We start from the raw sequence: 14,879 nt of genomic DNA on the forward strand, positions 1-14,879 counted from the left end.
TTCAGAAAAAATAAATGATTAGAGATTCAACTTTCTCTTAGGGCAAACTGTTAACAAGAAAATAGATTGATTCAAACATCTTTGCAAGTTTAACTTCATTTCTGAGCAAAACCCAACCAACTCATAATGTAGGATTTCCTTGGTCCGGTCTCCAAATAGTCTAGAGTTCAGTAATTTCGAAGGAAAATTCTACAGGCCAACCAATGCTCCTAGATCACTCCAACCTTTCTTCCTGAGATTCTGTGTGTTAAGGATCTCCTCTTGGAAAACCAAATAGTTGAAAATTTTGACCTGAGCTACTTCTGTATTACAAAACAGTTTTGATTTCGTTGGACTTTGAAAAGGAGTTCTAGTGCCAAATTCTCTTATCTAAAATCGAAATTAATGGTTTTTGGCCATAATAAAATTTAAGTTTGCTGGATTATCGTATAATATACCAAATATATCAAAAAAAAATCATTAAAAGATACTTAATTAGTAGTTAAATTTTTTGAAAATTTATTTCACATCTAAAATCTTTAATAGTGGTCATATTTATTCAAGCCTGATAACCAGTTATTGTAGGAATACCAAAAATTGGAGTTTCTGTGGTACCAATCTCAGTGCCAGTACTGCCCACTAACCACTTGATATTCATCTCTTATCTAATGGCAACATAGCACACCCATATGAAATATTTCTATGGAAGAACATCCAGAGTATGCCTTCTTTCACCTTTTAAAATCTAGGACTTTCGAGATGAGGCTGAAGAGTTCCACCTTTCCATTTTTTTTTCCGTCTCATTTTCTAATGTCATTTAATGACATGCCTCTTTCTCGGGTACATTGAATGACATGTCTTTAGTAATTTAATGGGATATTTGATTAGAGAGAGTGGGGGTCTGAAATCGGATTTAGAACGGATGATTCCCATTCCAACCGTTTGGTTGGAAAGAGTCTCATTCCGATTCCGATTCCGAGGTGGAATGGGAATGGCTCAATTTATATAGAACTCAATCCCTACTCTTCTCTATGGATTTAAATTTTTATTCCAATTCCGATTTCGATTTCGATTTCCATCACGAACCAAACGCTTCGGGAGATTTGACCATTTCGATTTCGATTCTTGGCCATTCCGATTCCCATTCCTATTTTGATTTTGGTTGCGAACCAAACACTCCCTAAAGGACAAGAGGAATAATTATCAGTATATTGACATTTGCCTCAAAGTTGACGACCCAATTAATTTGCTGATCATTTGGGATGCATTTGGTTAGTCATTAATTTTTTTTTTATTTTTTAATTTTAAAAAAATAAAAATTAAAAAATAATATTCGGTAACATCATGAAAAGTAAAAAGTAAAAATTAAAATAATTAAAATAATTATTTTATATACAAAGCAAAAATTTTTGCTTTCCAAAATTTACTTTTTTACTTTTTTTTTTTTTCTTCTCACGTCTAAAATGCCAAATCAAAAAGTAAAGAATCCGAATCCTTCTCTCTCATCGAGTTTTTTATCTCCCCCCTCCTTCTCCCTCCCTTCTTAAACCCTTATCCCTCATCGAGCTCTTCACTTACCGTCTCCAAATATTATTTTTTGCTTTATAGTAATGTAGTTACCGAACATATTTTTTACTTTTTTATTTTTACTCAATAGTAAAAATTAAAAAAAAAAAAAAATATTTTTAAAAAATCAAAAAGTACAGCCAAACGCATCCTTAATTTACATGGTTCTCAACAAATTCTAAGTGCATGGAGTGGGGTAATCTGAAGTGACACAATGAATATTTTAAATACTTCCTTAACATTATCGTCGGATCCGTGGCGCAATGGTAGCGCGTCTGACTCCAGATCAGAAGGTTGCGTGTTCGATTCACGTCGGGTTCAAAATCCCGATCCCGAAACGGATCTTTATTTTTTAAAAATAAAATAACACATTCTCCTGGAATAAACTTTCTTCACAAAAAAAAAAATTACAAAAAAGATCAACCACCCCATAAAGGATCCTTTCTAGAAAAATTTAATTTTTATAAGGATTCTATAAAAATTTACTTTTTCCAAAAAATAAAACAGATCTTCTCTAAAAAAATATTTTTCAGAAAAAAAATATACAAAAATTTACATTTTTCCAAACTAACTTAATAGGAAAAAAAATACAAAAAAGATCAATCGCCTCATAAAGAATCTTTTTTAGAAAAATTTAATTGTTATAAGGAATCTATAAAAAATTACTTTTTTCCAAAAAATAAAACCAATCTTCTCTAAAAAAATATTTTTAAGGAAAAAATACAAAACTTTACTTTTTTCCCAGAAAAACTTCATTAGAACTCGCTTTCATGAATTTTTCAAAAATCATTTTTTAGAGAAAAATAAAAATCACTTTTCCAACAAAAAACATCTAATAAGCTCTTAGGAAATTTTATGTCTTGCAATTCAAGCAAGCCACAGGAGTTGTTTTCTTAAAATTTAAGAGAAATATGAAAGCTGTGATTCTAAAAAAATTCATTGCTTTTACAAAAAAAAAATTTAAAAAAAATATTTTCTTTTAAAAAATATTAAATAATTTATTTTTTGGCTAAAAAATCTTCTACCCAAAAACCTAAGAAAGATCAATCACCTCCAGCTGGATCTTCTTTAAAAAGTCATTTTCATTCAAAAAATTCTAATTTTTTTAAAATTTTTACAGAATATTCAAAAAATCAACCTCATCATCACAAGTGTTCTAAGCTCATAATTTATTTTCTTTCACCAAAGAAACTATAATTTTTTTTTTCAAAAAAAAAATACTTCCATAAACCCATGAAGCACTGGTTTCACACAAACTTGAAGTGGCCTTTCGAGTGAACTATGGGGTGACAAGCTCATGTTTTGATATCAAATACCTACTAATAGGGTAGATTATAGGAATTATTTTGTAAAATTTTGAGAAATGAAAATTATGATTATATAAATTAACTATATAATCTCAAACAATAGATGTAATATCAAACAATTTAATTCCAAAAATTCATTTTTTTCAAAAAGATCCATAAAAAATACTTAAAAGAAGGGAAATTCTTTGTGCACCGCGGGCGGTGCACAAAATTCGACATGGAGTGCATTGTCTTGTCGATTGTCCAAGTAGTCCTACTTTTCAATGCGTATTTAATGCCTGCAATTTCATTTTTCGTTTGAAATTTTGAATGACGAAAATACCCTTCTCTTTGAAATAATTATGAGATCATGTGATATATTATGAGATCCTACATTAAATTATGACTTTCTGCACGCAGGATGTCATAATATGATCCAGAAAATTATGACATCCTGTGTCAAATTATGACTTTTTAGACGCAGAATGTTATAATATGACCTGAGATGTCATAATATAGGAGAGACATCTTTGTTCAACCACTTTCTAACTCGCATTTAATACTTATAGTTCCAGTTTTTTGTTTGAAATTTTTGAATGACGAAAATATTCCTACTTTTTAAAAAATTTAAAACATCCTGTGGCATATTATAACATCCTGCGTCAAATTATGACTTCCTATACGCAGGATGTCATAGTATAGACGTAAGATATTATAATTTTTTTTAAAAATAGAAGTATTTTCGTTGCTCAAAATTTCAAATGAAAAAGTAAAACTACAGATATTAAATATGCATTGAAAAATGATAGCTATGTGGATCAATCAGATATGACGGTGTGCTCCACGTCAGATTTTCTATACCACTTGCGGTGCACAAAAAATTTTCCCTTAAAATAGTTGTTTTATGGACCCATCAAACGCTGATTTCATGCAAAATTGAAGCTATCTCCCAAATTAACTTCAGAGAGATAGGATAATGATTGTACGAGGCAGCCATAGGATTTGCCTGTTAAAATTGAGAGGCGTATGAAAATTGTGATTCCTTAAAAATTAACCATGTAATCTCCAGCGATCAAATTTAAAAATTTATTTTTTAAAAAGGTGTAAAAAAAGGCACTGAACAAGCCCATCCAATGTTCGTTTTCCCAAACTAAAGTGGCCTTTCAAATGAATTTTAAAGAGACAAGCTCATGATTTGATGTCAAGTGCATTCTTGATAATACACTTGTGATTCTGGTATGAAGATTCTGATTCTGTTAGCAGCTGTTGGGATACACCGACCGACCTATTGCCGACTCACCAGCGCGGACCCATCCTCGACGCCACTCGACTACGGGTCCCGATCCCGACCATCCATGAGAATGGACCGACCGACTTCGCCTGACCGAGGTGGGCACACCGACAGTGACTACCCATCTTGCCCGACCGGAGCGGATTGGCCTAATGGGCCAACGTCGCCTCTGATCACCTGAGAGCCGATCCTCCGTCACCGACTCCCTATCGGGTGGGACACCGCCGACTCACCATCGGTTTGGACAACTGACGTCCTATCTCTACAGACCCTTCTAGATGCCGAATGAGCAGCATGGGCTGCAGTCCTATCAAGCAAACGCCGTACGAACGCCAGGGGGCATTGTCCTGCTAGAAACCTGGGGCGCTGTCCTGCCAAGGACGCAAATTAATTCCTAGGACCTGTCAGCTTGTCAACGACGTGACAACCTCCGACGATTTGACAACTCTCCAGTTGTCTACATCACCGATGGTGGGGTCATACCACCTCCTACTATAAATCGGGGAAGGCAACAGTGCTAAAGAGGCCCTTCGAAAAACTCTCAAGCTCTCCCTCTCTCTCTCTTTCGTTGAGCTTCTTGTTTCTTTTCACTGTTGCCTAGTCTCCTCTCTGACTTGACCGTCGGAGGGTCCTCGCCGGAGCTACCTCCGGTCAGTGCGGACTTTCTTTTGCAGGTGCTCGTTCCCGACGACCAGGCGATGAGGGGATTGGGGCGGTGCGGACTTTCAGGCGCATTCCGCGATCAGGCGACGAGGGGATTGGCCGCAACAGATTTGGCGCGCCAGGTAGGGGGGTACACGATCGACAGCACCAGAGATTATAGCCCCCACGGAATACGAGATGACAAAGACAAGAGCTCAGCGATCGAGGGTCACTGGATCGGCGAGGTGCTCTTCCCTCGGGAAGAGGCCTCTCCTCCACCCTCCATGGCGGAATCTAACTCTCCGCATCCCGTAATGACCACGGAGGCACAGATCGCGGCAATCGTGCGGCAGATGACCGTGCTGACAGACACGGTCAAAAGCCTTCAACAACAACCGATCCGGTTGCCGTCTTCACCGGCCGAGCAACCGGCGGCACGTCCGAAGCCTTCTAGGAGCAGCCGCCGACGCCCACACCGATCTCCATCGCCCCTCCGGAGCACCTGCCACAGCGCTCCCATCGGGAGGAGGGGCGCCCGCGGCGTGACACCCATCGGTCTCGACGGCCATCTCTTCCCAGCTGGAACGAGCGAGGAAGGAGAAGCGACCGCGAACACCGTCTGCTTCCCTCTCAGATTCGTCGGGAGACTCCACCCCCGGGGTCTCTCAGCACCGACAGATCGATGACTACGAACGCAGGTTCGAGGAAATCGACCGTCGGCTTGCCCAGTTGCAGGTGGACGGGCAGAAGTCCTCGAACGATGTTGACTTCCAGACTGCCCAACCTCTCTCCCGACTCATCTTCGACGAACCGATCCCCAGTCGGTTCAAGATGCCGCACGTGGAGCCTTACGACAGCTCCACCAACCCAATCGACCACCTGGAGAGCTACAAACTCTCATGACGATCCAAGGGGCAACCGACGCTCTCCTTTGCATCGGCTTCCCCGCCATGCTCCGCAAAGCTGCCAGGGCTGGTACTCCGATCTTCGATCGAAAAGTATCCACTCCTTCGGACAGCTCGAGCACTCCTTCGTGGCCCACTTCAGCACCAGTCGGAAGCCGCCGCGAACATCGGACAGCCTTTTCTCCCTCAAACAAGGAGAAAATGAGACGCTCCGACACTTCGTGGCGTGATTTAACGCGGCCACACTTGAGGTTCGGGACCTCAATGAAGACATGGCCATCTCGACCATGAAGCATGGGCTGAGGGCATCCCGATTCATCTACTCCCTGGATAAAACCCTCCCCGAACGTACGCTGAATTACTGGAGCACGCATACAAGTACATGCGCGCGGATAAAGGAGCTTCTGACCGGTGCCTGACTGAGCCCAAGGGCCCGAAGGAGAAGCAAAGGAAGGGTCGGGACCCTACCGTGCCTAGCAGGCCCCGACCGACAGTCGGGTCTCACCCCCACAACGGAATCAGAGGTCGCCCCGACAGCAGAGCCTAAGGCCGACACGCCCCAGGTACGACTCCTACACTCCTCTCTCTGCTGCTCGTGCGCAGATTTTGATGGAGATCGAAGGGAAAGAGTACCTGCGACAGCCTCTGCCTCTGAAGGCAAAGGGTCTCGACCGGCGGAAGTACTGTCGATTCCACCAGGGCCACGGCCACAATATCGAGCAATGCATCCAACTTAAGGATGAAATTGAGGCCCTTATACGTCGGGGATACCTCGGCAAGTTTCGGAGGAACCCACCGACCAACCCGTTGCCGACAGATGACCCCAGCCGACTGAAGAAGCAATGACTAACCGCCACGGTCGGGTCATCAATATGATTTTAAACGACTAGGCCCGAGGACGTCTGCTGGAGGGGAGCCGATGAAGAAGCCATGCCCGGACGATGTAATTACTTTTACAGAAGAAGATGTTCGGGGCATCCAAACTCCCCATGATGACGCTGTTGTTGTCTCGGCAACAATAGCAAATTATGATGTAAAAAGAATCTTTGTAGATAATGAAAGTTCAACGAACGTTCTGTTTTACTCGATCTTCTTCCGGATGCGACTGTCGGCCGACCGACTCAAGAGAGTCTCTACACCCCTGATAGGCTTCGCTGGAGAGGCTGTCACGGTGGAAGGAGAGGTTACCCTGCCTGTGACGGCTGGAGCCAAACCACGATAAAGCACAGTCCACTTGACTTTTGCGGTCGTCCAAGTACCCTCGGCCTACAACGCCATACTTGGAAGACCCGGACTAAACGCCCTCAAGGTGATAGTTTCGACGTATCATCTCCTGGTTCGGTTCCTGACCAAAAACGGAGTCGAGGAGATGCGCGGAGATCAACGCCTCGCCCGGTGATGCTTTCAGATCTCTGCTCAAAGCGATGAATCAAAGGGCCCTCTAACGGTCGACAAGTTGGACCAACGGGAAGAAGAAGAGCGGGATGAACCGGCCAAACAGCTCGTTCCTATCTCAATAGCGAAAAATCCCGACCGAAAGGTGTGGGTCGGGTCTCAATTACCCGACCCCGAGCGACGATATTTAGCGGAGCTACTGAAGGCCAATACCGACGTATTCGCCTGGTCGGCGGTGGATATGTCAAAATTCTCCCAGAGACGATGACACACCGACTCAACATCGACCCAGTGATGAGGCCAGTAAGGCAGAAGAAAAGGTCTTTTGCTCCTGAGAGACAGAAGGCCATTGACGAGGAGGTGGATAAGCTACTCGAGGCAGGCTTCATCAGAGAGACCACCTATCCCGATTGGCTCGCCAACGTCGTAATGGCGAAGAAAGCCAACGAGAAGTGGAGGATCTGCATCGACTACACCGACTTGAATCGGGCCTGTCCGAAGGACAGCTTTCTACTTCCGAAGATCGACTAGCTGGTGGATGCGACGTCCGGTTATTGACTGTTCAGCTTCATGGATGCTTTTGCCGGGTACAACCAGATCCAGATGGTACCCGAAGATGAGGAACACACCGCCTTCGTGACCACCAAGGGCCTCTACTGCTACAGAGTAATGCCTTTCGGACTGAAGAACGCTGGCGCCACCTACCAACGACTTGTCAATAAGGTCTTCAAAGATCAGATCGGGCGCAACATGGAAGTATACGTCGACGACATGCTGGTGAAGAGTGCGCAAGTTCTGGATCATGTGCGGGATCTCGAGGAAACCTTCCTCACTCTACGACGACACCGGATGAAGCTGAACCCGACTAAGTGTGCCTTCGGAGTGACCTCGGAGGAGTTCCTTGGGTTCCTCGTTTCGCAACGAGGAATCGAGGCCAACCCCGAGAAGATCAAGGCCATCGTCGATATGCGACATCCGGATACCAAGAAGGAGGTGCAGCAACTCAACGGAAGGATCATCGCGCTCAGCCGATTCATTTCTCGATCGGCTGAGAGATGCCTCCCGTTCTTCAAAACCCTACGACAAGCCAAGCATTTCTCTTGGCCGGACGAGTGCCGACAAGCCTTCGAGGAACTGAAGAAATACCTGGCTTCTCCACCACTACTTGTAAGGCTAGAGGTCGGGGAGATCCTGTACCTTTACCTAGCTACCTCTCCGGAGGCAGTTAGTTCGGTGCTCGTTCGAGAGAACGAGAATCGAGTTCACCAACCGATATATTATGTCAGCAAAGTGCTTCACGAAGCTGAGACTCGGTACTCAAAGGCAGAGAAAATGATTTTCGCTCTGGTCATTTCAGCACAGCGGCTCCGTCCGTACTTCCAGGCACATGCTATCGTGGTCCTCACCGACCAACCTCTGAGAGCAATCCTGCACCGCCCTGACACATCAGGACGGCTGGCGAAATGGGCTGTGAGACTGAGCGAATTCAACATCCAATACCGGCCGCAGCCTGCTCTCAAAGCACAAGTTCTGGCCGACTTTGTCACCGAATGCCCGACGACCGACCGACCGTCGGAAGGAGGGGGCCCCGAGGAGGTCGGGACCTCCGAATGTGACCCCGATTTAACCTGGGTGTTGCACATCGATGGAGCCTCCAACGCTCGAGGAAGCGGGGCCAGTTTTCTGCTCACCAACTCGGAGGGAGTAGTTACCTAGCACGCCCTCCGATTCGACTTCACGGCCTCCAACAATCAGGCCGAATGTGAGGCGCTAATCGTGGGCTTGAGGTTGGCACTGGAGCTCGGGGTTGGCCGACTCAAAGTCTTCTCCGACTCTCAACTGATCGTTGGGCAAATCAAAGGCGAGTTCGAAACGCGGGATCCGGCCATGGCCAAATACCACCAAAAAGTAAAAGATCTCGTGGCACCCTTCAAGTACTTCGAGATCTTCCACATCCCCAGGGCGAAAAATGCTCGGGCCGACGCGCTCTCCAGGCTCGCGACATCCGACTACGGCACCTTGGGCCGGACGTTCGTAGAAAGTCTTGAACGATCGAGCGTCGACAAGATCGAAGAGGTGCTACAATTGGCGACGGAGCCGAGCTGGATGGACCCGATCGCTCAGTACCTGACCGACGGATCTACCCCCGAAGACCCCGCGGAAGCCAAACGACTCCGGTGGGCGGCTTCCCAATATGTGATGATCGACGGCCGACTATACAAAAGGTCATTCTCCCTTCCCTTGCTGAAGTGCCTAGGGCCGACCGACGCAGACTATGCCCTCAGAGAAGTACATGAAGGAATCTGTGGCGATCACTTGGGGGGCAAGTCCTTGGCTTACAAAGTCCTGCGACAGGGCTACTACTGGCCCACTATGAAGAAGGACGCGGCTGAGTTAGTTCGGAGGTGCGAACCGTGCCAAAGGTATGCCAACATACAACACCGACCCGCCAGCCAGCTTGCTCCAGTCGTCGTCCCGTGGCCCTTCGCTCAGTGGAGAATCGACATACTCGGACCCTTTCCTCCGGCATCCGGACAACGGAAGTTCATCGTCGTCGCGATCGACTACTTCACTAAGTGGATAGAAGCCGAATCCTTAGCGCAAATCACTGAGCGAAAGATGGAAGACTTCGTACAGAAGTCCATCATTTTCAGGTTCGGACTGCCAAACACCATCATTACCGACAATGGGCGATAGTTCGACAACCAGGACTTCAGAGATTTCTGTGCAAGGTTTCAAATCACGCACCGACTAACCTCGGTCGGGCATCCACAGTCCAACGGTGAGGTCGAGGTAACCAACCGGACCATACTGCATGGGCTCAAAATTTGACTAAATGAAGCCAAGGGCCTCTGGATCAAGGAGCTGAACTCTGTCCTGTGGGCATACCGGACGACACCCCAGATCCCGACTGGGGAATCACCTTTCAGCTTGGCCTATGGAATGGAAGCCATGATCCCGCTGGAGATCGGGTTGCCATCAATCAAGGTTGAGCAGTATCGTGAGCCGGACAACTTCAAGTGTCGGAGAGCCGACTTGGACCTATTACCCGAACTCCGATGCGAGGCACAACTCCGTATGGCTTCCTACCGACAAAAGGTGGCCCGGTACTACAACGCCAGGGTGAAGCCGAAGCTCTTCCGATCTGGAGACCTGATCTTGAGAAAGGCAGAGGTCTCGAAACCCCTGGACCGGGGAAAGTTGTCCCCGAATTGGGAGGGACCCTACAAGATAGCCGACACCTACGGATCGAGAGCTTACCGGTTAGAGACCCTAGAAGGGACGGCCATCCCACGGACTTGGAACACCAACAATCTGAGGTTGTACTATCAGTGAACTCTGTATCTCCCCATTTGGAATGCGAACTCAGTTTTAAACTTCGGAGTCTGGAATTTTGACTCTTCGACTGTTATTCGACACTCACCAGGGGGTGCGAGTCTCCGACGTCCCAACTCGGACTTGACGTTCCACTGAGAACCGACGGACCGACCGTCGATGATGCATCGGACGCTTAAAGGACCGACGCATCTGCGACGATGGGAGTTACACTCCTTCTACAGCTAAAACTCTCAGCCAAAACGATCGAGCAGAACGATCAACCGACTTGCCGACCTGGCCCCGATCGGGGAAGGCAAAGCGCCAACGCGACCGACGTCGCGTCCGCGACTTACCGATCAGGTCGCGATCGATCGAAGGATATTCGGCTTACCACCGTTTACCACACGGCACGACGTAAGTACCCGACCTAAGTCTGGGTAGTGAAAACTCGACTTACCATTGCTTTCTCGACCAAACACGTCGACGCCGTACGATGATGTATCAGACGCCATCCGACTGATCGTATCGGACGACATTCGGGTCATTGGGGTGCGCCCGAAGGTCGGTCGACCTTCATCCCCACGAACGACCTTCGACTCCGGTAGTGCAGCCGACTCAACAGACTCATGCCTGGAAGTCGGTCGACCCCCGACTCATGCCAGGACGACGTACGTTCGACTCTGGCCTATGATTTACGACCTAGCGACGGACGTTCGGCTCAGGCCTTAGGACGGGCGGTTTGTGGTCGGAGTTCGTCTTGCCTACCCTATGGCGTGCTACCGACTATCTCGACTAACAACTTGGGATGTCGTTAAGTGTCCTAATATGGTACGTCGGGACTGCGACTCTTTGATCCTATGACTCCATGACTCTAAGTCGCAGCACATCCTGACAGGCAAGAGAAAGAAGTTGAAAATGAAATCAAAAATTTCTTAAGTACATTCAGGTCTACAAAATTGGGCCGAAGCCCGATTACAAGTGCACAAAGAAAAACAAAAGAAGATAAGACCCCAATCATTCTTCGGAGTCAATCTCTTCGACCGAGGAAAGCTCGGGGATGACCGGTGTATCCACCAGGATCGGCACTGGATCGACAGTCGGTGCTGGATCGAAGGTCGGTGCTAGATCGGAGGTCGGTGCTGGATCGGAGCTCGGAGCCGGGTCGGGAGTTGGGACCGTCTCTTCTTCGGCGATCTGCTCTGGGACAGTCTCTTCCACCGCAGCGGCGTCTCCCGACGACGGGTCGGCCACCTCTTCCGTAGCTTGGTCCTCGGCTTCTGGGGGAATGATACCGCTGAGGTCCAGCTCTGGGTACAAGGCCTGGACTGCATCCCAACCGTCTTCATACCCCACCCGGTACGATGCGAAGCCGATTTTCAGAAGTTCCTCCCGATATCTGTCGGAGCCACGAAAGTCCTCCACCGCCTGACTCAGTGACTCCTTCGCCGACCTCGCCTCCGCTTCCACCCGATCGAAGGATTCCTTCGCCGACTCCACCTCTGCCTTCGCTATGTCGGCATCGGCTTGGGCGATCGACAAGTCCTCCTCGGCCTTGGCAAGATTCTCCAGGCTAACCAGGAGCTGCTCGCGTTCAGCCTCAAGCTCGACGGCGACGCCATCCCGTTCGCACCGCAGTCGGTGTGCGGTCCGACCCTTGCGCTTGGCTTCCTTTCGGGCCGACTTAAGTTCGGACCCGAGATGAGAGATCTCGTCTTCAAGCCTCGCCTCCCGATCGGTCGACTACTTTAAATGTTCGACCAGCACCGCCTTGTCAGCTTTGACGGCTGTCGCCCTGTCCTTCCAGACCGCCCAGATGTCTCCGAACCTCCGATACCCGGTCTCTAGTTCGGACATAGTGTAAATCAGCTGCAAACATGGACTAACCGTCAGGAAGGCGAAATAACGAAGACAGTAAGAAGGAAAGGGATGAAGCGAAACTTACCCCGACCATGGTCGGATAAAACGAAGACAGCATCTCGATCACCTGTCGAGCCTTCAGAACCTCCACGTCAGCTGGGAGGAGGATTCCCTGACATAGCCTCCTGGCCAAGTTGTGGTCGGCCAGGGCTGACGCTCCTTCGGGGGCTTGAGCGCCAGGTGACGCGGCGCGACTTCCCGACCTTGGGTCGTCAGTAGGGGCCATCGGGGCTTTCCCCCGATTGGCCGTCCAGGCTCGTAGATCGGGTAAGGAGGGGATGCTCGAGCTTGACTAAGCCCCCCCGTCGCAGTAGCAGGCACCGACGGATGACGTTTGGGTTCCCGAACGACGTTCCCGAACGGTGTCCGATGCCTCTCCCATCGGTGAAGCCGCCGACGTTCCTTCAGCCGCTTCCTCTGTCGGTTGCTCCTCTGGTTGCACTGTCGGAGTCGAAAGCGCAATTACCGGCTCTGATTGATCGGCCGCCGACGCGACGACGGTCGGTGCTGCTGTTGAGGGTTTCTTCGGTGGTCGTGAGGGTCCGGCTCCGGACGTCGGCCTCTTCCTCGCCGCATACTGTCTGATTTTGGTGTCGGTCGGCCTCATCCTCGACGGCGTCCCTACGATTTCAACAAGAGAATCGGTGTATATTCGGGGATAAACGCAAAATGAAAAGATAACCGATGGATCGGGCGGTACCTAGACGGGGGATCAGGCTCAGGCCAGCATCATAGAGGGCTTGTTCGGTAACAAGCTCCCTCTGCTTCAGTACCGATATGTCCTTGAGTCGATGAAAATCCTTCCGATCGTCCGCCTCCACTCGGCTGTTCTCGTTTGCCTCGGTCCGAAGCACGCCCTAGTGGGAAGGAAAACCCCAGGGAGAAGAAGAGAAAATGAAGAAAAACTGATTCTTCCACCCATGAATGGACGATGGAAGACCAGTGATGAAGGAAAGATCCTTCCGGGGGTTGAAGAGCCACCACCCTCGGGCCTTAGGGTGGGGTCGGAGGACAAAAAATACCCAGAAGAGAGAGATCCGAGGGTTGGTCGGCAAGAGCTGACACAACAGGGCGAAGCTGATTATTAGCCGAACTGAGTTCGGCGCCAGTTGCGCCGGACAAAGTCCGTAATAATCTAGCAGATTTCGAACGAACTCCAGAATCGAAAGTCGAAGATCAGCCCGGAGGTCTTCGACGTACAAAGTCACCTGGTCCGCAGGCGGGTTGTTAACCCGTCCCCCGGCCCCAGGGGCGGAGAGTCGGAACTGCTCCGGGATACGATACTGATCCTGAAGCCGATCGACATTCAGCTCCGAAAGCGAGAAAACCTCCACTTTTGGGGTCGACCGAAGATCATCAGTCGGGTTCCCTGATCGAGCCTCCTGAGGAGAGGTCCTGGCCATGACACCGGAACCAAGAAGAAGGGAAGACCAGAGAAGAAGAAAAAGAAAAGATTCCAAAGGAAGCAAGAGCAAAGCAAAAGGGAACACGAACTCCGGATGAACCTTTGCAAGAATGGGGATGGGGGCAGCTACCTGCGACGAAGGAGAGACCATTTGGGCAGAGTCTCCGCAGCAAGATCGTGAGAAATGAGGCCTTGAGTACGAGCGGCCCCATATATATAGGGTTTTTCGACGGTCGGGATGTGGCCGCACCGACCAAGACCTCTCGGATGGTTGACATGTGGCGGCATCCGGGCCCTCTTTCGGTCCAACGGTTCGGCGCACCCATCCCAGATCGGGCCACATCACCTTCATTAATACGAATGACGCCGGCCCAACGACCTCCCGATGCATGGCAGAAAGGCCGCGCCCCAGAATTAAATCGCCTACGACGATTCGCGCCCCTGATGGGATGCCTGACAGCAGCCCGTGCTCCCAAAGCCGGTGCCAGATTGTCAGGGACTTATCCGCAGGCATGTCGCAGGAGGTGCCGGCATGGGCGTGGCACGGTGCTGCGAAGGATTTGGCTTGGCAAAAATTTACAATGCTACTCGATCATTTGGAACCCCCAGGGTGAGATTTAGGTGGATGCCTTGCTGGGATAGTGAGGGAGCAATGGTTCGCCAGGGAGCGGCATGGCCGTGGCATGATATCGGGGGGCTCGGGATGCATGATATTTGGAATGGTGGTGGTCCGCCATGATATATGTGGATACTCAAGGATTCCTCTTGGTTTTAGGAGGGGCGCGGAGCTTTGGCCGCGTACCCGACTCCCCCAGACCCGTAGGAGACGGGTCCGCCATGGCACAGTTGTGTGGGCAATGGTGGTGCCATGCCCGATGATCTCATGTGGAGGTATTTGGGGCAATGTTGGTTGGACGAGCTGGCCACATTGTGTGGGAAGGGGATATCTCGAGGTTTTATCCTTGAGGGATTTGTCTAGACTACTCTATACATTCTTGATCTCTGTAGTGGAGCGAAGAGGCGATAGAGGGCTAGTCGGGCAAGGGTGTGGCCTACCCAAACAGGCAAGTCTTGTGAGCACCGCAAGGTGATGTCTCACAGGGATCCATGAGAACCGGTCGATCGTGGAGAACAAGGCAGGCTTATGGTATATCGATCGAAATATGTGCCTTGGA

General features: G+C 48.9%; 1 non-coding gene across 1 annotated transcript; it reads left to right on the forward strand.

Moving 5' to 3' along the window:
* The first annotated feature begins 1,794 nt into the window (after window positions 1-1,794).
* Window positions 1,795-1,866, forward strand: TRNAW-CCA (transfer RNA tryptophan (anticodon CCA)). The gene has a single exon. It is a non-coding gene; the product is annotated as a tRNA-Trp (tRNA).
* Window positions 1,867-14,879: the final 13,013 nt, after the last annotated feature.

This window comes from Elaeis guineensis, chromosome 1, assembly GCF_000442705.2.
Source record: "Elaeis guineensis isolate ETL-2024a chromosome 1, EG11, whole genome shotgun sequence".
NCBI classification, from domain to species: domain Eukaryota; kingdom Viridiplantae; phylum Streptophyta; class Magnoliopsida; order Arecales; family Arecaceae; genus Elaeis; species Elaeis guineensis.